Below are 22,764 nucleotides of genomic sequence, written 5' to 3' on the forward strand. Positions count from 1 at the left end.
CTCAACCACCCGCTAGTGAGTGCGAGCACGGGAGAAGCTGCTCTGAGCGGTCCTGCTGTACTACAGTGCAGTTTTACCTACCTCCCTTCCAGGCGGCGGCCAGCTGCCCTGCTATCTTTCCTATAAGGCAGACTGCCATTGGAGACTCCGGACCCCTACTCCACAAGGTACCCTTCCTCTATATTATCCACTTACTCAGTGGGTGTACTATTTCTGGTCCACAAGTCCCTATTGTTGAAGTATATTGGAGTTACCTCCTCAACATTAGTGGGGCAACTCCAAAGGGGTACCTGACTATAATACTCACAGTGACCATTCCGGCCCAGTAAAAAGGTGTTGTGAAGTGCGGGCACGTCCACCTCTAGCAGTCCAACGGCCCCCACTCTACCATCATATATATTCTTCCTTTGGTCTGGCTAGCTGGAAAATGTTCTTACTTTAGATATGCTGCTGACCCCCATCGCTGCCTCATGATATGATATTTTAATGATATATAAATTGCACCAAATTCTGCATCGATTCTGATATATTTGCTGCTAATCATCACCAGTTCCTTTCCTTTTTATTTGACTGCTGTCCGACCTATTCATGGCACCTAAACGTCAGAAACCTCCTCCAGCTGTTCCTCTTGTAAGTTTTTTTAAAACCTTCTCCATCATCACAAAACTCCAAAGCTGGTTCAGCGGAAGATAAGAGCACTAAACAGCTATCTGCACTCAGTGCGCCTTTTGACTACTCCCCCCCCCTATCTCTTTGCAGCAGAGCAACACGGCGGATGATGCCCCCCTCACCTTGGGGTCTATGAAATTACTATCAGCTTCTTTTAAAGCAGATATCTCAGCTGATTTCAAAGCTGCCCTACAAACGTGTCAACAATCGGGGGGACTCGCACTGATCACCTCGAAAATAAATTGGAGAAAGTGGTTAAATCCCAAATTGAACCAGCATGAGGAACTTCAGGCAGAAGTAACCTCCCTCAGAAGTAAGGTGGGTAACCTTGAAGACAGGTCGAGACACAATAATATTAAAATCCGTGGTATCCCGGACAGTTTCCAATGTGGACCTGAAAGAATATGCTACGGACCTATTTATAAGCTACTCCCGACCACTGACTTCCTCTTGGATCGTATTCATCGATTACCCAAAGCACGTAATTCTCCAACTGGAGCCCCTAGAGACACCTTAATGCAGGTCGCCATGGCTACAAGATTATGCTGCCTGGCTACTAGATTTTGCAGTGAGGGAGGAAGCAGATCCTCATTAGCTCCGGCGGAGATTCGTACCTATAGTAAGGCAGTGTTCATATTATGCACAGGAGTGCATGTGCTGAGTGTCGCCTGCGGTGACTGCTGTGCCTCTGTCCGTCCCGGACTGCACTGATGACTCCTCTCCATCCTGGCCTGCTCTGATCCCTGCTGTCTGTCCCAGTCTACGCTGATCCTCCTGTACGTCCCGGCTGTCTACTGTCTCCTGGCTGTCTACTCTAATTTGTACTGTTTTTTATATAGTTGTATATGGAGTGATGGAGGTCCATTTCCTCTGCCACATACCTGACTGTGCCGACTTTGGAGGCGGTCCTTTATAGTTCCTTTCAGGTACTATTTTCACCCCTATTATGTTTGTATTCCCTTCCTATTGTTTTTGCTTTTCATTTTTTTCCCTTCTTATGGTACACTAATCTATTTTTTTCAGAGTGTCTCTGTATACAGTGGTTTTCAGTATGTTTTTGTATTTTCTAGATGGTTAAGGTACTCTCTTAAGGGCCTCAACTCCCCTAATAAGAGAAGATTAGCCCTTTAATATTTTGCCAAATCTAAGGCTCATATTATTGTTTTGCAGGAAACTCATTTCCTTCAATCATCCCCTCCCCAGTTCTCGGATTTTAAATTCCCTTACTGCTATATGTCTGATGGACCCTTTAAAAGAGCGGGGTACGCGATACTTTTTTCTAGTTCCTGTAATTTTGTTTGCAGGATCAGGTAAAAGACCAGGAGGGCAGGTATTTAATACTTATAGGTCACATGGATGACAAGCCAGTAACGATCGCGTCTGTATATGCCCCAATACCAAACAATCCGCCTTTGCTAGAAAATTTTGTAATGCTCTCCAATCTTGTAGTAAAGGATCGACTTTGATCCTAGGAGATTTCAATATGGTCATTGATCCCTCCCTCGACAAATCTACAAAAATGAAACCTTGTTCCCATCCTATCCAGGATCATTCCCATAAGTTTAGACTGTACCTTCTATTCTCACGTCCATAGCTCCTATTCGCGTATTGATGTGGCCCTCTTTGATAAGTGGACCCTGCAACATATTACACCAAGGCTCGACAAATTTTTCTAAAATCTAAGAGCCAGCTTAAAAGTTTAGGAGCCAGACCATTGCCCCAACCAAAATATATGAAACCTTGTATAGACCACAAACACAAGCCCATTCAATGCCCCTCAGAGGTCCCAACATGCCTTTTCAGTGCCCATCACACCAAAGAATATCAAATATATATATATATAGGCACACATTGAACACATAAGTATACATACAGTATATATTGACCTGGGAAGACCTTGTATGTATAGGCAGCGGGCGTCTCAGCTTTGCTCTCTGCCTCTCACTTCTTCTGGTCTGCACAGTCACGCATAGCGGGCCCCCACAACTTGTCCCCGACACTTACTATAAAAGAAACCCCGTAGTACAGCGTTTAGCTGTGTCAGCTCCGGTCCTTGGTCTCCTCCTGGGCGGCTCGCTGAAATCGTGAGATTTGACTCATCATCTCGCAAGACTGGTACTGTGACAGCTCCTCCTCCTCCTCAGTGGCCGCGATAACAGGTAATAACAACTGAGCCGCCGAGGAGAAGACCAAGGACCAGAGTTGACAGCTAAACGCTGTACTCTGGGGTTTTCATAGTAAGTGTCGGGGACAAGGTGTGAGGGCACACTATGTGTGGGGGGCCCTGCAGTTGCCACGATGCCTATAATCCGGCCCCGTCTATACCCAGCACAGCCGCAATCTGTGCAGTGCATACAAGCTCTCACCGGAGCTCTGTGCAGCCAGACAGCCGGGACAGATAAGGGAGAAGGTGTCACCGCAGGCGGAGGAGTCAGCTCAGGACATGCTGTCAGCGCATGCACTCCTGTGAAATGGACGCTCACGAACCTCCGCTGGGGAACTGCTTCCTCGGATCCTCCCTCCCTGTATAATCTGGTCACCAGGCAAAAAAATATAGTCGGGATTTGTCCAGCCCTGCATTAGACAATCCTCTATTTTACCAGTTGTTTGGTCTGACCATGCGGCAGTAAGCCTTTGTTGGGATGTTACATGTTTCCGAACCCCTCCAGATCCCTGGCGTCTGGGTGAACACCTCCTTTCAGACCTAGAAGCTAAACAAACTATTTCAAGCCCTCTCTTTATTTTTAGAGACTAATAAACCAGAAAATACATCCCTTTTCACATTTTGGTGAAAATGCAGTAGTTAGAGGGTTGGCAATTCAAGCTGCGGCGCGTAAGACAGCTTGGTCTCTCCGAGCTGATATAGAATCCCGACTACCTGACCTAGAATTTAAACATAAGCTTGCCCCATCCAATGATAAACTTTAACGTAAACTACCGTATATACTTGAGTATAAGCCTAGTTTTTCAGCACATTTTTTGTGCTGAAAAAGCACCCCCTCGGCTTATACTCGAATGATTCCCGCATGGTACACAACTGAGTAGCGTACCATGCGGGCCGCGGTGCAGACTGTGTCTCTGTGACACAGCTGCACCGCGTGTGTAGCGCTGACCGGATGGAGTTCGGTCAGCACTACACACTGCCAAACACACAGCCGCCGAAGCCAGCAGCTGTGTGTTTGTTGTAATCAGCAGCCGATGAGAGTCTGTCAGACTCTCATCGGCTGCTGCTGCTCCCACTGCGGGAGCCATCTTCCGGATCCCACAGTGGGTAATGGGAGAGACGTCGTCATGACGACGTCTCTCCCATAATGCAAAGCGGCCGGAGGATCCAGTAGCAGCGTCGGGACCAGGAGCGGGGTTTCAGGTAAGTGTTTTTTTTTTATATTACATCTCTACTGGGGGCAGTACCAGGGGAGGGATTACTACTGGGGGCACTACCAGAGGGGGAATATTACTACCAGTAGCTGCTGCATTTCCCACCCTAGGCTTATACTCGAGTCAATAAGTTTTCCCAGTTTTTTGTGGTAAAATTAGGTACCTCGGTTTATATTCGGGTCGACTTATACTCGAGTTTATACGGTACTTAAAGTTCAAGAGGAGTGGTAGCTCTGAAAGAGGTTCACAAAACATTATTCAAATGAATGCAAAAGTTCTATGTTCAAGGGGACATGGCAGGTCGTCTACTTGCGAGGAAACAGAGGTAAACGGGTGAAGGAACGTATTAGACTGATTACTAACACACACTAACACACGAAGGTGTCGGATCCCTCTGCAATAGCTGATGCCTTTGCTAAGTATTATTCCACTTTGTATAATTTGCGTGCAGACTCCGAGGTCCCCTAACCAACGATGGTTGATATAGATTAGGTTTTTTTTAAATATTAAATTGCCATCTTTAGATTCTGACACACTTCGCTCTCTTGGGTGCCGCTGGTCCAGCGAGGAAGTTGAATCAGTCATTAAATCCCTTCCCTTAAGAGAAAGCCCCTAGTCCTGAAGGATATATCAACACATTTTACAAATGTTTCCAAGATATTTTATCTCCAATCCTGGTTCAGGTTTTTAACGAGGCCTCCTCTATGGGGTCCTTCCCTAAAGAAATGCTTGAAGAAAGAATCGTTGCATTTCCTAAGCCGGGGAAAAATTTGGCTTTGTAACTCAATTATCATCCGATTGCACTCCTGAATACAGATGTCAAAATCTTTGCAAAACGAATAGCGTATAGGATTAACCCTTTACTTCCTGCACTTATCCATCGGGATCAGGTAGGATTTGTCCAGGGCCGTCAGTCTCCTGACAACACAAGAAGAGTGATTGATATTGTCAATGCCTTTGCGGAATTCGATCAGCCCCTTTTATTATCATTGGATGCCGAGAAGGCATTTGACAGGTTGCATTGGGGATATCTTCGAGCTGTCCTTCATAAATTTGGCTTTAGCACTGTCTTTGATTTCTGCACTGTAGTCAAACCCATCAGCCAGAGTTTTTGCTAATGGCATTTTGTCACCTTCATTCCCGATTACTAATGGTACATGCCGGGGATGCCCACTGTCCCCGCTGATGTTCGCACTGGTGATTGAACCCCTGGCGGAGGTTATTAGGTGTAATCACTCTATACGAGGCCCTGCCCTATTTGGTCAGATTATATAAAATCAGTTTATTTGCGAACGACGTTCTCTTAACTCTTACAGAACCTGATAAATCTCTACCGCATTTACATTCAGTATTAGAGAACTAATCTAAAGAATCCTATTACAAAATGAACGGTTCTAAAACCGAAGCCTTACCTATTAATTTCTCTCCGGCTATGTTACAATCCCTAAAATCAGAATATCCTTACTCCTGGCAAGACAACAGTATCAAGTATTTAGGGATCCATGTAACCCCTACTACTAACAGTTTAATTTTGGCAAATTATTTACCTCTGTTGCGTAACATTTCACTATTGATGACTGATTGGATGATTCAAAATGTCTCCTGGTTAGGTCGCATATCGGCCATAAAAATGGTGATTTTACCAAATATACTATATCTATTTCGGACTATTATTTCATTGTTCCCCAAAACTATCCTCAATAGGTTTCACACACTTTTCATCAAATACGTATGGAAGGGTAAGAAGCCAAGATTAGCAAGGAAGACTATGGGCCTGATTCAGAGCCGGTCGCTATTTGCGCTCGCTGGTCCAGAAAATAGGGGTGGCTATTCAAATGAACCGTTCGCTGTTTGCGGTCTGTTCACGCCTCTAGGTCTGAACGACCGAACAAAACTTGCGGTCGTTTTTTGGGAAACTACGCCCCCTGGCCGCTCGCATCCTACGTCATGTCCGTTATTTATTAGATTAATCGAGTACATCGACCAGGGTATGAGCTGCTCGCTATTCTTGTGGTTGGTTTTTGCTACCACAATTTTGCGAGCAGTTCTGGCTATAAAATAACCCAGTGACATGGTCAATGACGCTGCTGTTTTAATTATGCACACCCATAAAACGCCCGTTTTGACCTTTAAGCACGCCTGCGATCGGATCTCCACTCCCCGTTTTCAAGCACCTTCCCCTGTTACCACCCACATACGCCTCTTTCTGTCACTAAAATTATCCGGCATTCGCTATTTTTCGAGCACATGAATTTCAACCGCACTGACTGGTTCGCGCATGCGTATAACGATCCGTACGCATGCGCAGTTGGGCAAACATCGCTCGGAGCGAACGAGCGGCCGCTTACGAGCGGCTTTGAATCAGGCCCCATGTCTTTTCCAAAATCGGAGGGTGGTTTAGCTTACCCTGATTTACGATGTTATCAACTTGCTACAGTAATCCAGAATAAAAATGTGTGTGTGCTAGGCGCTTGAAGTTCTATATGTATAAAAAAGCTGCTCAATATAATATAATTCAATATAAAGTTAGAAATCAAGCGCTTCTGAATAAACTCTAGAAAAGACAGACTTTTTAAATAGCCAAGCATAAATTTATGTTTAGTATAACAGTGACTCTACCACAGTAATATATGTGGATATGAGCGCTGTGAATTAAACATTATTATACATATGATGTTTATAGTCTTTTTCAGACTAATTGGAGGAGTGGGTATTATAGCAACAATGTCCCGATGGTAATAGTCCGTGCGAGAAGCCCTTAACTGTCCTCACCTTACTGCCAGTGCTGGGTTTCTCCCTCCGGGGTTTTCCTCTTTCTCACCGGCTGTACCTGCGGTGGCCGCAACGTGTGATGTAGATAAGCAGCCGTCACGCGGCTGAACACTCGCAGGGAATCGCTGACTGTTTTCTCCCTCCGGGGTTTCCTCCTCCCAACACGGTACACTCTGTGTGTGGAGCACGCGGCGCTGGGTGATGACGTCAGGCACAGACTCATCCTTGAAAAAGAACCATATTAGGTTCGAAACGCGTTGGAGAGTTAAGGAGGATAAAGGGAACATTTACAGCACGTTTTGTCACCAGGTCCGGAAAGATTCTGTCAGCGCCTGATGTCATCACCCAGCGCTGCGGGCTCCACACACAGAGTGTACCGTGTTGGGAGGAGGAATCCCCGGAGGGAGAAAACAGTCAGCGATCCCCTGCGAGTTTTCAGCCGCGTGACGGCTGCTTATCTACATCACATGTTGCAGCCACCGCAGGTACAGTCGGTGAGAAAGAGGAAAACCCCGGAGGGAGAAACCCAGCACTGGCAGTAAGGTGAGGACAGTTAAGGGCTTCTCGCACGGACTATTACCATCGGGACATTGTTGCTATAATACCCACTCCTCCAATTAGTCTGAAAAAGACTATAAACATCATATGTATAATAATGTTTAATTCACAGCGCTCATATCCACATATATTACTGTGGTAGAGTCACTGTTATACTAAACATAAATTTATGCTTGGCTATTTAAAAATTCTGTCTTTTCTAGAGTTTTTTCATTAGCGCTTAATTTCTAACTTTTTATATTGCTACAGTAATCTCCCAAATAATATGAGATATGGTAAGAACTTACCCTTGTTATCTCTATTTCTACGAAGTCCATAGGGTTCCACAGGATACCTTGGGGTATAGGTGTGACGTCAGTCGCAGGGCACCAAAGAGTTAAGCTTTCAGCCTCCCAGGATGCACTAGGTCCCCCTCCTATACCCCGCCCCCGGGCCAAGGCACCTCAGTTAGTTACCAAGCCATAGGCCGGAGGAGGAGAAGGAAGAGAGAGAACAAAGATCTGGACACATACAAGAATCACATTCTCACCAGAGGGAGACGGAAAACCGGTGACCAGAGCAAAGCCCATCTGCAGCACAGGTGCGACAGGGCGGGAGTCCTGTGGAACCCTATGGACTTCGTAGAAATAGAGATAACAAGGGTAAGTTCTTACCATATCTCATATTTTCTACTTCAGGGTCCATAGGGTATCCACAGGATACCTTGGGGATGTCCCAAAGCAGTATCCTTTAAGGGTGGGGACGCTCCTGTGCAGAAAGGAGAATCCGCCGCCCGAAGGAAGCATCCTGAGAGGCGAAGGTGTCAAACCTGTAATACCTCACGAAGGTATGGACAGAAGACCACGTAGCAGCCTTGCAGATCTGAACTGCCGAGGCACCACGTCGAGCTGCCCACGAAGGACCCACAGACCTAGTGGAATGAGCCTTCAGAGAAGGAGGGACCGGTAGGCCTTCATGAAGATAAGCTTCAGAAATAGCCATACGGATCCAGGCTGCCAAAGTTTGCTTTGAAGCAGGCCAACCCTTTTTACAGAAGCCATAGAGGACAACAAAGCGTCCGACTTCCTAAACAAAGAAGTGCGGTCAACATAAGTCCTTAAGGCCCGCACAACATCCAAAGAGGCCTCACCCACGGAAAGACCCGGTGAGTTAAAGGCCGGAACAACTATTTCCTCGTTAACATGAAACTGGGAAACAACTTTGGGAAGAAACTCGGGCCGAGTGCGGAGCACTGCCCTGTTCCCATGAAAAACCAAGAAAGGGGGTCTACAAGAAAGAGCCCCTAACTCAGAAACACGTCTGGCTGAAGCAACGGCCAGAAGGAAAACAGTCTTAGCTGTTAGCCATTTAATATCCACTGAGCCCAGTGGTTCAAACGGCGGTCCTTGGAGAGCCCTCAGGACCACAGCCAAATCCCAAGGCGCCACAGGTGGAACAAAGGGCGGCTGAATACGGAGAACACCTTGCATAAAGGTGCGCACATCCGGGATTGTAGCAATCCTACGGTGAAACCAGACAGATAGGGACGAAACCTGTTCCTTCAAAGAAGCAAGGCGAAGCCCATGATCTAGTCCCGCTTGCAGGAAGGCAAGAATCCGAGACAGACGAAACTCCCGCGGTGCATAACCTCTCGGTCGACACCACTGGAAGAACGTATGCCACACGCGATGGTATATCCTCGCGGAAGACGGTTTCCGAGCTCGTAACATGGTACGCACCACAGAGCTGGAAAACCCCCAGGACCTCAGCATGGCCGTCTCAACAGCCACGCCGCCAAAGACAGCCGAGTCAGGTCCGGGTGAAGACAAGGACCCTGAGACAGAAGGTCCGGTCGTAGCGGCAACCGCAGAGGACTGTCCACGGACAGACCCTGAAGGTCTGAGAACCAGTGCCGTCTGGGCCACGCGGGAGCTATCAACAGGAGCGTCCCTCCTTCCTGTTTGAATTTCCGGATTACCCGTGGAAGAAGGGAGACCGGAGGGAACAGGTATGCGAACCTGAACGTCCACCGGACGGACAGAGCATCCACCAGAGACGCCCCTTCGTCTCTTGTGCGAGACCCGTACACCGGCAACTTGTTGTTGTGCCGGGACGCCATGAGGTCGATTTCTGGAAGACCCCACCTGTCCACCAGTAGTTGAAAAACGTCCGGGTGCAGGGACCATTCCCCTGGATGAACGTCCTGGCGACTTAGAAAGTCTGCCTCCCAATTTAGCACTCCCGGGATGAAGACCGCTGATATGGCCGGAAGATTGCGCTCCGCCCAAACCAGGATCCGAGAGACCTCTACGAGAGCCGCCCGACTGCGAGTTCCTCCTTGCCTGTTTATGTAGGCCACGGTGGTAGCATTGTCCGACTGGACCTGCACCGGATGACCCTGGAGAAACCGCTGTGCCTGCAGGAGAGCATTGAAGACCGCACGGAGTTCCAAGATATTTATTGGAAGCTCCGCTTCTGTCGGTGTCCACCTGCCCTGGAACAAGTGTGGACCCAAAACTGCTCCCCAGCCCCGAAGACTGGCGTCCGTTGTCAACAGGACCCAATTTGGAACCCAGAACGGACGTCCCTTGTTGAGGTGGGTCGTCTTTAACCACCACGCAAGGGACAGGCGAACCTCCGGGGTGAGCACAATCGTCTGGAACTTCAGAGACTGAGGCAGCCCGTTCCAGTTGGACAGGATCAGGTGCTGCAGAGGTCTGGAGTGAAACTGGGCGTATTCCACCATGTCGAACACCGACACCATGGAGCCCAGTAACCTCATCGCCGAGTGTAAGGACACCCGGCGGCTGTGCAGACAACTGCGCACCCTTGACTGTAAAGCAGAGATCTTGTCCTCCGTCACGAAGATCCTTTGCTGTCCCGAGTCCAATAAGGCTCCAAGATGCAGAATCCTCCGAGACGGGATTAGAGTGGACTTCTGCCAGTTGATTAGCCAGCCGTGCCGTTGCAGCAGTGCAATGGTCAGGTCCAAGTGGTGTAACAGGAGCTCTGGAGATCCTGCCACCAATAACAGGTCGTCCAAGTACGGCAACATGCGGACTCCTTGCAGCCGCAGAGAAGCCGCCATGACCGCCATAGCGTCCTGTATGTCCAATGACACCATGTAGTCCCCAGGTTCCAGCGCCAGAATGATGGACCGTAGGGTCTCCATCCGAAACTTCGGGACCCGCAAAGACTTGTTGAGTGCTTTGAGGTTGAGAATCGGACGATATGACCCATTGGGTTTCTGTACCAAAAATAGATTTGAATAGAAACCCTGGCCCCTCTGGGAGAATGGAACAGGCACTATAACTCCAGCCTGGAGCATAGTGTGCAATACCTTCCGCAGCTCCGTAGCCTTGTTCCGGTCTGATGGTAGACCCGTGGTGAAGAATCGAGCCGGGGGTCTGTGCCGGAAGGAGAGGGCGTACCCGTGAGAGACCACCTCCAGAACCCAAGTGTCTGTCGTAGTGAACGACCAACACCGGGAGAACTGCAGCAGGCGGCCTCCCACCCTGGGATCCCCCAAGGGGAGACCCGGACCGTCAGGCCGCAGGCTTGTCATCTGGCTTGGGGGCCGGACGTCTGGTACTCCATGCCTGTTTCCGGGGCTTGACCGATTTCTTAGGGCCAGCCTGTCGAGGAAACGACTGTGGTTTGGGCCTGCCCTGGGCCCTAGATGACCGAAAGGACGATGGTCCAGAACCAGAAGGAGCAGCGGCCGACGGGAGACAAGCAGATTTGGCTGCCGCCAGCGTGGCCACAATCTTATCCAGATCCGGACCGAAGAGAACTTCTCCGGTAAACGGCAACGCTTCCAGACCTTTCTTGGATCTGCGTCCGCCTTCCAGGATCGCAGCCACAAGGTGCGACGAGCAGCTACCGCTGCTGAAGAAATTCTAGACACCAGAGTACTAATGTCTAGAGCCGCCTCGTTGATGTAGGTGGCCGAATCACGGAGATTGCCAATCAACTCCGCCTGTTCGGCCGGACAGTCGGATTCAAAAGAAGCCTCTAATGAATCCGCCCAGCGCTCCATCGCTCTGGCAACCCAGCAAATGGCCATAGCCGGCCGTGCTGCCCCCCCCTGCAAGGGAATAAGCAGACTTCAGGCAGATTTCTACCTTGCGGTCCGTAGCATCCTTAAGGGAGGACATGGATGGCATCGGCAATGTGGCACTACGGACAAGACGGGTCACGTGAGAATCCACCTGTGGAGGGGATTCACACTTAGCAAAATAATTATCCGCGAACGGATAAGCCACCGCCAGGCGTCTCTGCGGCTGGTATCTTTTGCCAGGTTGTTTCCACGCCTCCTCTAAATGGTCCACCAACTGACCCGAAAGAGGAAAGACTGTGGCATCGCCCTTCACATCTTTGAAAAAGGCATACTTAGATTTAGCCGCTGGGGGAACTTCGTCCTCAATCACCAAGGCTGTGCGGACCGCCCGAATAAGTCCAGGAATATATACTTTGGACTTAGCATCAGCGTCCTTAGTATGGAAAGGTTCCTGATCGTAAGGATCCAGAATCTCCCCATCATCAGACGTCCCTTCGTCATCCTCATAAGGAGCGGACAGAGACGCCACCGGCCTTTTATGAGGCCGCATCACAGACTCCCCTTGCAACACATCCGACAAGTGCTGTACAGAACTCGTCAGGGAGTTAACCCACGCTGGCTCCTGAGAACCCGGGAGCGGGGAAATAGGGAGACTGTGGGGTACCACCAATTGTCGTGGGAACCCCTGCATGGGTGACGACACCACAGACTGCTGGGACAAACCCATCGGAGTAAACGCGGGCTGCGGAGCTAACTGGCCCACTAAAGCTGTTAACGCCTGAGCGAAACAAGCCCAGGGCGGCTCCTGTACCGGTGCTGTAACCGTAATAGGCCGCGCCATGGACAAACACTGCCGGCAAAGGCCCTCCGCGCTACCCTCCCCCTCCGCTAACGGTACTTTGCACGTGGTACACTGTAGCCGGAGGGGAAAATCACTTTCAGACATGATGGCACCACGTATGTGACCTCTCTCACCAATTAAGTATTAAATAGGCGAGAGACCACCCTGCAGCACCGCACCGCAAGGGCTTTAGCAGAAAGAACAGGGACAGTAATAAAGCTGACAGTTTAGAGAAGAAAAGTTACAGGCAGCGCTAGCACAGTCACATACAATGCACAGAAATAACAATTCCTGCACTAACAGCGCTGATCACTCAACTACACAGACACAGGGCCTGGTAGGACACAGCGCTGCATACACAGACCTGAGCCACAGCGGAGGAGAGGTATGCGGGGGGACCCAGACCACGATGCTTCCGTCCAGCGCTTCCAGCAGCGTTCACCATGCGTTGCAGAGAAGATGGCCGCCGAGGAGCAGAGAGAAGCTGGCCTGGGGGAGGAGCGCTGACACAGGACCAGTCAGCACAGTGCAGAGAGGGCTGTGTGCAGCGGGGGAGGCGCCGGCTGTGAGACAGGGAAGGCGCGCTCCCCTGGCATGCATTTAACCCCTGGGACGCCGCAGCGCTACCGCTCTGCTGCGGTCCGCTGTCCCAGGGGGTAGTGGAAGCGCAGGTTGGTCACCTGGCTCCACGCTGCAGCCAGTCCCCAGGGAGCCCCCTGCCTGGGGACTTAGGACCATGTGATCAGCGGGGACCCACCGCGGGACCCCGCTGCTTACCTCTGTCCCCCTTGAATCCGGCCATGGTCCGGAGCATCTGGGGTCACCGCTAGCTGTGACCCCAGACGCCCACCAGCATCCCCGGATCAGTACCGGCGTTCTGGTACCGGCGGGGTGTAGGGAAGACAGCATGGACGTCAGGACTGACTGTCCATGCTGTTCATCCAGATGTGCAGCCACAGCTGCATGAAGAAAAAGCTTCAGGGGCTCTTCTAGCCCCCACTCCAACAGGTGCACCCGACTCCGGCCGGGCACCAAACTAAACTGAGGTGCCTTGGCCCGGGGGCGGGGTATAGGAGGGGGACCTAGTGCATCCTGGGAGGCTGAAAGCTTAACTCTTTGGTGCCCTGCGACTGACGTCACACCTATACCCCAAGGTATCCTGTGGATACCCTATGGACCCTGAAGTAGAAAAATGCATTGTTTACTCGGGAGAACCAAAAATCGTGGGTCCTCTTGGAACGCGGTGTGGTTTCCCCATTCCCTCTCACAGATTATCTTTGGCTGCCCACATCAATTACAGTAAAGGTATTCGAGAGATCAGTTTCTGTCTCTAACTCCCGCAAAGCCTGGCTAGAACTGGCCACTATGACATCGGACATTCTCTTTCCCTCTACTCACTTAAGGTTTAGCCATCTTGATCTAGAATTTATCTTTTGAAACTTGGAAAGCTCGAGGAATCTTCACCTTGGCTGAGATAACTGCCTCTGATTCTTTATTATTTTATACCCAGATTCAATCACAATATTCACTCCCTTCTAGGGACTTCTAGAAGTACTTACAACTGAGACACTGGCTAAGTAGTATTACCCCTTCTCCACATATAGTGCAGAGACTACCCAAATTTCTTAAAGATCAATAACGCAAGACAGAAGGTAGAGGGGACATTACGTGGTGGTATTCATATATGACTAATCCTGACAAATTTACCAAATTTAAATCCTTATTGAAATGGAAGGCAGACCTCTCTTGTATAATATATTAAGATTGGCATTTAATCTATCGTACCTGTTTTAGCATTTCCAAGTGCATTTCCCACTCAGAGCAATTTTATCAATTACTTCACCGACTATACTAGCGTTCCCGCTAGGCTGTTTTAGCGGGGCGCGGCGCCCTGCCCTCCTTCTGGAGGGCAAAAAGCACCCTGCCCTCCAGAAGGAGGGCAAAAAGCGCCCTGCCCTAACAGCCTGCGGGAGCCGTTCTCACCCGCGGGACGCAGTGTCCCGCGGCTGGAGAAACATGCGGTGACCCGGTCACCGCCGGAGAATAGACGCCGGGCGCATGCGCCCGGCATCTATTCTCACTGTCTGCAGGGCTTGGGGGCTGCCCGGCGTGTCCGTAAGTGCCGGGCACGCCCCAAGAGTGATGAAAAGGGGACGCGTCTTATAGACACGCCCCCTTTTCCAATGACCACGCCCCCTTCTCAGTCTACATTCCCAGTATGGATGCTATTCAGAACGATGTACAATCTCATCATGAATTCGAGACGGCGGGAGTCTCCTATTCCTCCTCAGCTTCTAACCCCTTAATTAGATGGTTTGGCTGGAACAAATATTGGGAAGCAAAAACCAGGGCTTAACTGTAGTGTTCCTTCTGTGATTTTCTGTTGATTCCTTTGTTATTTTTTTCTTGTCTGCTCGGAAAACCACTGTACTGTTTAATATTTGAATCTTGCTGTCTACGGGTATATTCCCTGTTATTTTTTTTATGCAGTTTTCAAATTGACAATGATATGGCTCATTTACTGATATCAGTCTTTTTGTATGTTAATTTTGATTATGTGTACCTTCCTTGAATTTTTCTTTTCAGCCCCCCCCTTACCGTTTATTTTCTGCATCCCACCCCCATTACATTTTCTCTTTAAATTCAATAAAAATGTAATGTTGAAAAAAAAAAAAAAAAATTCAAAAGTGGACTGTTATTAAAAGTGTGATTTAGCCCCAGAAACACAACATCGATTTTAAATCGACCTTTAGTAAATATACCCTCTAGTGTACTAGATGCACCAGAACAGAGAGCGACACCCCGTTTAGGAAGAGGGACTGCACGAGTTGTGACAGGTGCAGGGTGCTAAAATGATGACTAATTGTTTATACAAAAAAAAAAATCATCACTTTTTTCTTTTGTATACACCTCAGTTATTAGTTTTGCACACCATTATCTGTAAACTATAGAAACTGTTTTGTGCAAAAATCCCAGATTGTCTGCAGCTCCTGGGATACTAAAACCGCCAGTCTTGAACCAACAATTGTTCCAGTCAAATTAGATACCATTTCTTCCTCATTCTGCTGTTTGGCCTGAACAACAACTGATCCTCTTGGCCATGTCTGCATGCTTGAATGCATTGAATTGCTGTCACCCGATTGGCTGGATTTTTACATTAACAAGCAGCATTTGTACCCAAGTGACCATTGAGTGTGCCAAATAAAATAAACCTCGCAATTCTTTCATGTCAACTTATTTCTTCTTCCTCCATTAACACCCAAATTCATCCAACATTCATTCTGAACTGAAACCAAATTGTTAACACTAATACCCCTTTCAGACTAGCAGCAAAAACCCAGGTTATTGAACGTGAACCCAGGATTTTGTATAGTCTGAAAGGGTCCTTAGAAAAAAAAAAAAAAAAACAGAACAGGTCGAGTGACCCTGCATTTCAACCCGGTAGATAAAAGGGCTGAACCCGGAATCCACCTGGGGCGCAGTGTAAACAGGAAACCTGGGTCATCCGACCCGGTACCCATTTAAACATAGGAAGAGCTGGCCCTTGGAGATGATCTCACGTTCAAGCGCCGACACTGCACCGATGTGGTGGACCCGGGAATAAGCCGCCTGTCTGAAAGGGTCTCAGCCGGATCACATGCGGGGTGGACCAACCTTCAAAATCCCGGGTGCGATTCGGCATTTTAATCTAAAAGGGGTATGACTCAGGACTGCTCAATTTTCCACACCACCACTAAACACTCATTTTAGAGGCCCAAGCCTTTCTTCAACCAAGTCTCCCGTTATCAAAATGGACAGCACAAATGACAATTTAAATCCTGCAGGCAAAATTACTGACAATCGGTGGCTTTGAAAAGTCACTTCTGTCACCACAAATATTTATTTCCATCAATACTGCGGTTAGTAAAAATAAAAATAAACTCTGCCCCCAACAATATAATCTTTTCAAATAAAAAGCAGCTGTTTATCAATACTACCTCTTCTAAACAATAACTTTCTTCTCCACTACAGCATAACATCCATTACTTCTATCTGAACATCCCCCACCACAACACTTTCCCTTTCCCCTTCCATTACCACCCCCCCCTCCATAAATTCCCACCATCCCCAACATCTGCTATCCCGCTTCATGAATTGCACCGATCCCCCCCCAACATCTGCTTATCCATTACATCAATTTCCACCATCTAACCCCAACATCTGCTTATCCGCTCCATCTAACATCAATTGTCACCACACCAACCCCAAAATCTGCTATTCCGCTCCATTAATTGCGCCTATCCCAAACCAACATCTGCTTATCGGCTCCATCAATTGCCATCATCCCCCCCAACATTATCTTTTTCCTTACACATCCATTGCCGCCAGCACAACACCGTCCTTTCCCCTTAATGAAATGACGTGTCCCATTAATATAGCCCTTTTCCTCCTACTACGGCCATTGCCCTACTATATAAACAAAAGCGGTGTATATCATCCAGGCCATCACCCACAGAACACATCACTGGCTCCCCCCGTCAGTAGTCTCTCCTAGACAATAACAATCTCTCAAGAGATGTCTCACCCACCCGCGGGAATACCTTCTCTTTGTGAAAGACTCACCGTGCCGTGTCAGAGCGGGGCTCCGTGGCCTGGTACCCAGCACCCGCCGCCGCAACCTCTGCAGCAGCCGCAGAGCCAGCGCTGAGTCTCCATTGATCTCGCGAGAGTTCATCGAGATTACCGTACTGACGCCAAGAAAACGCGAGAATAGAGTAGGTCTCATCTGTAACGATGGCAACCAGCAAGTGTAATACTCCGAGACGCCAATGGAGAACAATACTTCCTTGGTAGTGTATTATTGGTATTATGTTCATTTACACAAGCACCCGTGTTTCCCCTTTACGCGGTATCTTGTGCTGCCATGCTGGATGTTGCTTCTGTGTCCTGTCTCGCCTGCTGCCATGGTAACTGAGACGCTGGCATATGGTGAGCTGTGAGGGACAAACTGATCAAAAGCAGCTCCAGTAGCATAGCTTTGCATCGAGAGGATACCAAACACTAACGTTATTACTACCGTATATATTAAACATTGTGATATGCCCACAATTTTTTTCCTGAGGTAAGTATCATGCCGAAACATGGGCTCTGATAGCCTTACTTCCAGCTTTGGACCTGGTCGCGCACATGAAAAAAAAAAAGTTGCTATGGGCATCGCTGTCTGCTCAAGCCCACAGAACAGGAATCATAAGATTAGGGCTACTGCATTGAAGTTAGCAGGCTGACACTATCTGAAGATGTACAAAGCTTGTTACTGTATCCTCATACATCTACCCTCAATACGCCTCGCAGCTCCACTTGCTTGGTGTAAGTGAGCCATCAGCTCCCGTGCTACTCTGCTAGCATCAGGCATCTTTGCGGCAATGCAACTAGGACGCACCAGCAGACTATGCTGATTATATAATATTTGATACTTGTATATCTGTGTAACGGTCCCCTATACACTACACAATATTTTTAACGATTTGGCCTATTCGGACACAGCGGAACAACAAATCGTTAAAAATGTGTGCGCGCACTCCCGTGGGGTCGTTGGCCTTATCGCCTGATCTTTTGTACATGCAGTAAGAACAGGCAATGCGGCTGATGATCCCAGGCAGCGCTACGGGGGGGGGGGGGTTGAGCATACCGGCCGTCGGGCACCAGATCTCCCAGTGTGTATGGACCGTCCGATATGTTGGGCCGTAGGTGCTGGGATCGTTGGCAACATCGCTGGGTACACTATCATTTAGTGTGTACCCAGCTTAAATTAAGCACAACAGAACTTGTAATGAAAGAACCTGCAGCCACTACATTGTAGAACTTAATATACAGATTCAGACACTCAGTCACACACAGATATACAAGTGTTGCATATCAAATTAATCAGCACAGTCTGCTGGTGCATCCTAGTCGCATGAGATTGCGACTAATACCCCTTTTCCGCTGCCGCAAAAACCTGGGTCATTGCAGTGTGAACCCGTCTCGTGGCTCAGTGGAAAAGGGTCCTAGGAAAAAATCCTGGGTCTCGAGCAAGGTTTTACATGAGTAAAATCCGGATTATGCTCAGTGTAAACTGGTAACCCGGGTCATCCCCCCCCTGGAAAAGACCCCCTCCCCTGGTTGCCGGTCCGCTCCGGTCTGGCATTCAGGGGAGATCTGGAGTTTCCAGCATTTGGTGATGACATAATCTCCAAGCGCCAGCACTGCACCCGTGTGCAGTGTGAACGGCGCCAAATCAGAAATGGGGTAAATTCCGGGTCTGCGCCGCAGTGGAAATGGGGTAAATCCGGGGTCTGACTCGGCTTAGAACCGTGTTCCAAATCCCGGCTCAGACCCAGGATTTTGGTGGAAAAGGGGTATTATTGCATTTTTGAGGGACTGGCGCGTCGAGTAGGGCTTTTTAGCACGACTGCAGCAAAGATTTATAAGGACATATCTGTATCCCATTAACACCAATTTGATAGGGAATGAGTGCAAATATTTTCCTCAACAGCAGTTAATACACACAACCCAGTAATGGCCAACTCCCCAAAAGGGTAAATGAATCAATTTAGCAAAGCTTGAGTTGCTCTGGTTTTCTCAGTTTGATGATACTCTCCTTCCTTTCTTATTTTCCAATTGCAAAAACCTGGGTTGAATTATAGTTAAATGCTTTTATATTGCAAGTGTAAAATTAGTGGTTATATTATAAAGGGCATCATTTGCAAAGCACAAAACAGAAGAAACAGATCTTGTCCTACACTTTTAATAGGATACATGTTGCATCTTGCATTTGTATTTTTAGGACAGTAGTGAGCCTAGTCTTGCATAGCAATGCAAAAACATAATTGTAGAGTGTCATTGTTGAGATTAGATACAAGGGCGGAGTGGGTGTTGAGTTCGGGGCATCTGTGCTGCACAGAGTGGTGCACCTCAATTTCTACTCTACAAAAGCATTTCTTTAACCAACTCAGAGGTGATGATCCCCAATTCTGTACTACATTAAAAAAAGGAAAAAAGTTTCCTTCCAGCACACTGCAACAATACCAGCAATACACTACATCAGTGGTTCTCAAACTCGGTCCTCAGGACCCCACACAGATCACGTTTTCCAGATCACCCAGCTGGTGCACAGGTGTATTCACTACTCACTGACACATTTTAAAAGATCCACAGGTGGAGCTAATTATTTCACTTGTGATTCTGTGAGGAGACCTGGAAAACATGCACTGTTTGGGGTCCTGAGGACCAAGTTTGAGAACCTGTGCACTACATGATAATAGAAATCCAGAGGTCTTTGTTGCATATATTTGCAAATACATGATTAAGCGCCAGGCCGCGTCAAGGCTCCCCTGCATCGGCGTCCCTAAGGCTGCGGACACACCTATAGATATATCTGTACAATATGTCTGGTGTGAAGGTAAAACTGATCTGTTTTCCAGTGTTTGGGAGCAAATTTTTATTGTTATTTGCTCCTGTACATTACCAAATTTTCCTTCCAACCAGACAGATTGGACAAATATATCTATAGGTGCATATGCAGCCTAACGCTACATAATAATAGCCAGGGCCGTAACTAGGGTAGTGCGGCCGGTGCCATCGCACGGGGCACCACAGGTCAGGGGGCGCTGTTTGGGCCTGTCAGATTTCTGTTGATTATCATTTTTGCTTTTAGCTTCCTCTTATTTCATCCCCAGCATCTCCTGGCCTCCCCTGTCTCTTCCCTGGCCCTTCTCCATGAGGCCATGGCCCTCTTTTGAGTGTATTATGGGCATGATTCAGAGCCGGTCGCTATTTGCGCTCGCTCGTCCAGAAAATAGGGGTGGCTATTCAAATTAACCGTTCGCTGTTTGCGGTCTGTTCACGCCTCTAGGTCTGAACGAGCGAACAAAACTTGCGGTCGTTTTTTGGGAAACTACGCCCCCTGGCCACTCGCATCCTACGTCATGTCCGCTATTTATTAGATTAATCGAGTACATCGAACAGGGTATGAGCTGCTCGCTATTCTTGTGGTTGGTTTTTGCTACCACAATTTTGCGAGCAGTTCTGGCTAAAAAATAACCCAGTGACGTGGTCAATGACGCTGCTGTTTTAATTATGCACACCCATAAAACGCCCGTTTTGACCTTATAAGCACGCCTGCGTTTGAATCTCCACTCCCCGTTTTCAAGCACCTTCCCCTGTTACCACCCACATACGCCTCATCCTGTCACTCAAATTATCAGGCATTCGCTATTTTGCGAGCACATGAATTTCGGCCACACCGACGATCCGTACGCATGCGCAGTTGGGCAAACATCGCTCGGAGCGAACGAGCGGCCGCTTACGAGCGGCTCTGAATCAGGCCCAATGTCCCTTTGAAAAATGGGGGGGGCGCTAATGCTCTTTCTGGCACAGGGCACCAAAAAGTCTAGTTACGGTTCTGATAATAGCACCCACTCTGGGTCATGATTGCATACAAAAAGTGGGCGTGGCCACTGAAAAATGGGGGCATGTCAACATGACACCACCATTTCTCGTCACTCTGGGAACATTCCTTTCGATTCCATATGCACCTTAATGCCCCCAGTAGTAGTGCCCTTCTTGCAATGCCCACTGTAGTAGTGCCCCTTATGCAATGTCCCCAGTAGCAGTGCCCTTTATACAGTGCTTCCAGTAGTGCCCCTTATTCAGTGCCCCCAATAGTTCCCCTTATACAGTGCCCCCAGTAGTGCACCCTTGTACAGTGCCCCCAGTAGTCCCCCTTATGCAATGCCCCCAGTAGTCACACTTATAGAGTGCTCCTTGCAGTACCCCCAGTAGTGCCCCTTATACAGTGCCCCCAGTAGTGACAGTTATACAGTGCCCCCAGTAGTGGCCTCCCCTATGCAGTGCCCCCAGTAGTGGGCCCCCTAAGCAGTGCCCCAGTAGTGTCCCTTATACAGGGCCCCCAGTAGTGGTCCCCCTAAGCAGTGCCCCCAGTAGTGGTCCCCCTTATGCAGTGCCTTCAGTAGTGGCCCCCCCTATGCAGTGCCCCCAGTAGTGGTCCCCCTATGCAGTTCCCCTTATACAGTGCCACCAGTAGTGCACCCTTATGCAGTGCCCCCAGTAGTTTCACTTATACAGTTTTCCCAGTAGTGGTCCCCCCTATGCAGTGGCCCTTATACAGTGCCCCCAGTAGTGGTCCCCCCTATGCAGTGTCCCTTACGTATATATAGAACAGACAAAAAAAAAACACCTGAATCCCCGCTCCTGCGCCTGCCACCGTCCGCTCCTCTGTCCCCTAGCTCTTCACTGTGGGAGAGACGGCATGATGTCTCTCCTATCACCCACTACGGGAGCCGGAAGGCAAAGCTCATGAGTGAGCTCCAGCCCGGCTGTGGCTGCAGCAGACAATGAGAGTTGGTCTGACTTTCATTGGCTGCTAAAACAAACACACCGCCGCCGGGTAGTACGAGTGTACTACCTGGTGCCGGCGGCGGTGTGTTTGTTAGTGCGGTACGCACTACACTGACTTGAAACCACTGTCCTTGTCCGCGATTGGTGGCACCCCCACCCGCACCGCCGGTCTGTCAGTACCCAGGGCACGTGCCCTGCTCGACCCCCCCCTAGTTACGCCACTGTTTCAACACTACATGAAATAGAATCCAGTGGCATGTGGATTTCTATTATCATGAAGTGTTCAAGCCTTTTTGCTGATATTTTTGCAATATGCTGGAGGGAATTTTTTTTTCTGTAGTTCAGAGTAAACCCCTCCCTTTATAAGCACCTGTGAAAAACTATTAAGCTGATATGAGCAACCACTCTTTTGTATTGCAATCCTCAATTCTCATAAGATACTTTTTATTGGGCTCATTTTAACGTGTTTATGTTGCACTTCCACAGAGAAATGTATTACCAGAAGCAATCCCAGCCACACTTACAGTTTACAGAGGCATTTCCAATAAGCAAAGGGAAGGTGTCTTAATAATTGTTAACCTATAGAGCCTAGATAATACCAGATAGTGAGAATAGAATTGTAATTATACAAAGTAGTTTGTAGATATTGAAAACAGAGACATATTGGGGTAAAATATTTAAAACTAGCTGGGATTCCTGGCTTTGACCAGGTTGAAGAATGGACCTTGAAGTATATATGCAGCTTTCATTTTTACATTGCAGACCAACATTGGAGAGCATGGCATAGGAAGATGGTGCTTGGAGGAAATTAGTAACTGTCAGTGCAGGTGCAGTGTGACAGTTGATCCTCAGCTTCACTACTCTTCCGTTGGAGCTCTGCATGCCCCCCACTGGTACACATCAGCCTGTACCTTCAGATCTGTGCAGTTTTAGGCACTGGAAGACATCCTGAGTGAACTTGCTAAAACCAAAATTTTAAATCAGAGACTCCACTGCCTACTTGATGGGCACCATGTAGACCTCTATGGCTCTGATGAACTTCAAACATAGCCTAAAACCTAATCCTGGTCAAGCTACACCACCATACCAAATTTGATGAAGCTAGGTACAAAACTGTGGCCATGCATAA

The 22,764-nt window shown here is 48.5% G+C and overlaps 1 protein-coding gene across 1 annotated transcript in view; it reads right to left on the reverse strand.

Annotated features, from left to right (window-relative positions):
* Positions 1-16,941, reverse strand: part of MED1 (mediator complex subunit 1) — a 77,052-nt gene extending 60,111 nt beyond the window's left edge. Inside the window, exon 1 of the mRNA XM_088474617.1 lies at positions 16,860-16,941. The gene's annotated coding sequence lies outside the window, so the exon portion shown is untranslated. The remainder of the gene's footprint in view (positions 1-16,859) is intronic.
* Positions 16,942-22,764: the final 5,823 nt, after the last annotated feature.

This window comes from Taudactylus pleione, unplaced genomic scaffold (genome assembly GCF_031769625.1).
Source record: "Taudactylus pleione unplaced genomic scaffold, aTauple2 ptg000155l, whole genome shotgun sequence".
Taxonomy (NCBI): domain Eukaryota; kingdom Metazoa; phylum Chordata; class Amphibia; order Anura; family Myobatrachidae; genus Taudactylus; species Taudactylus pleione.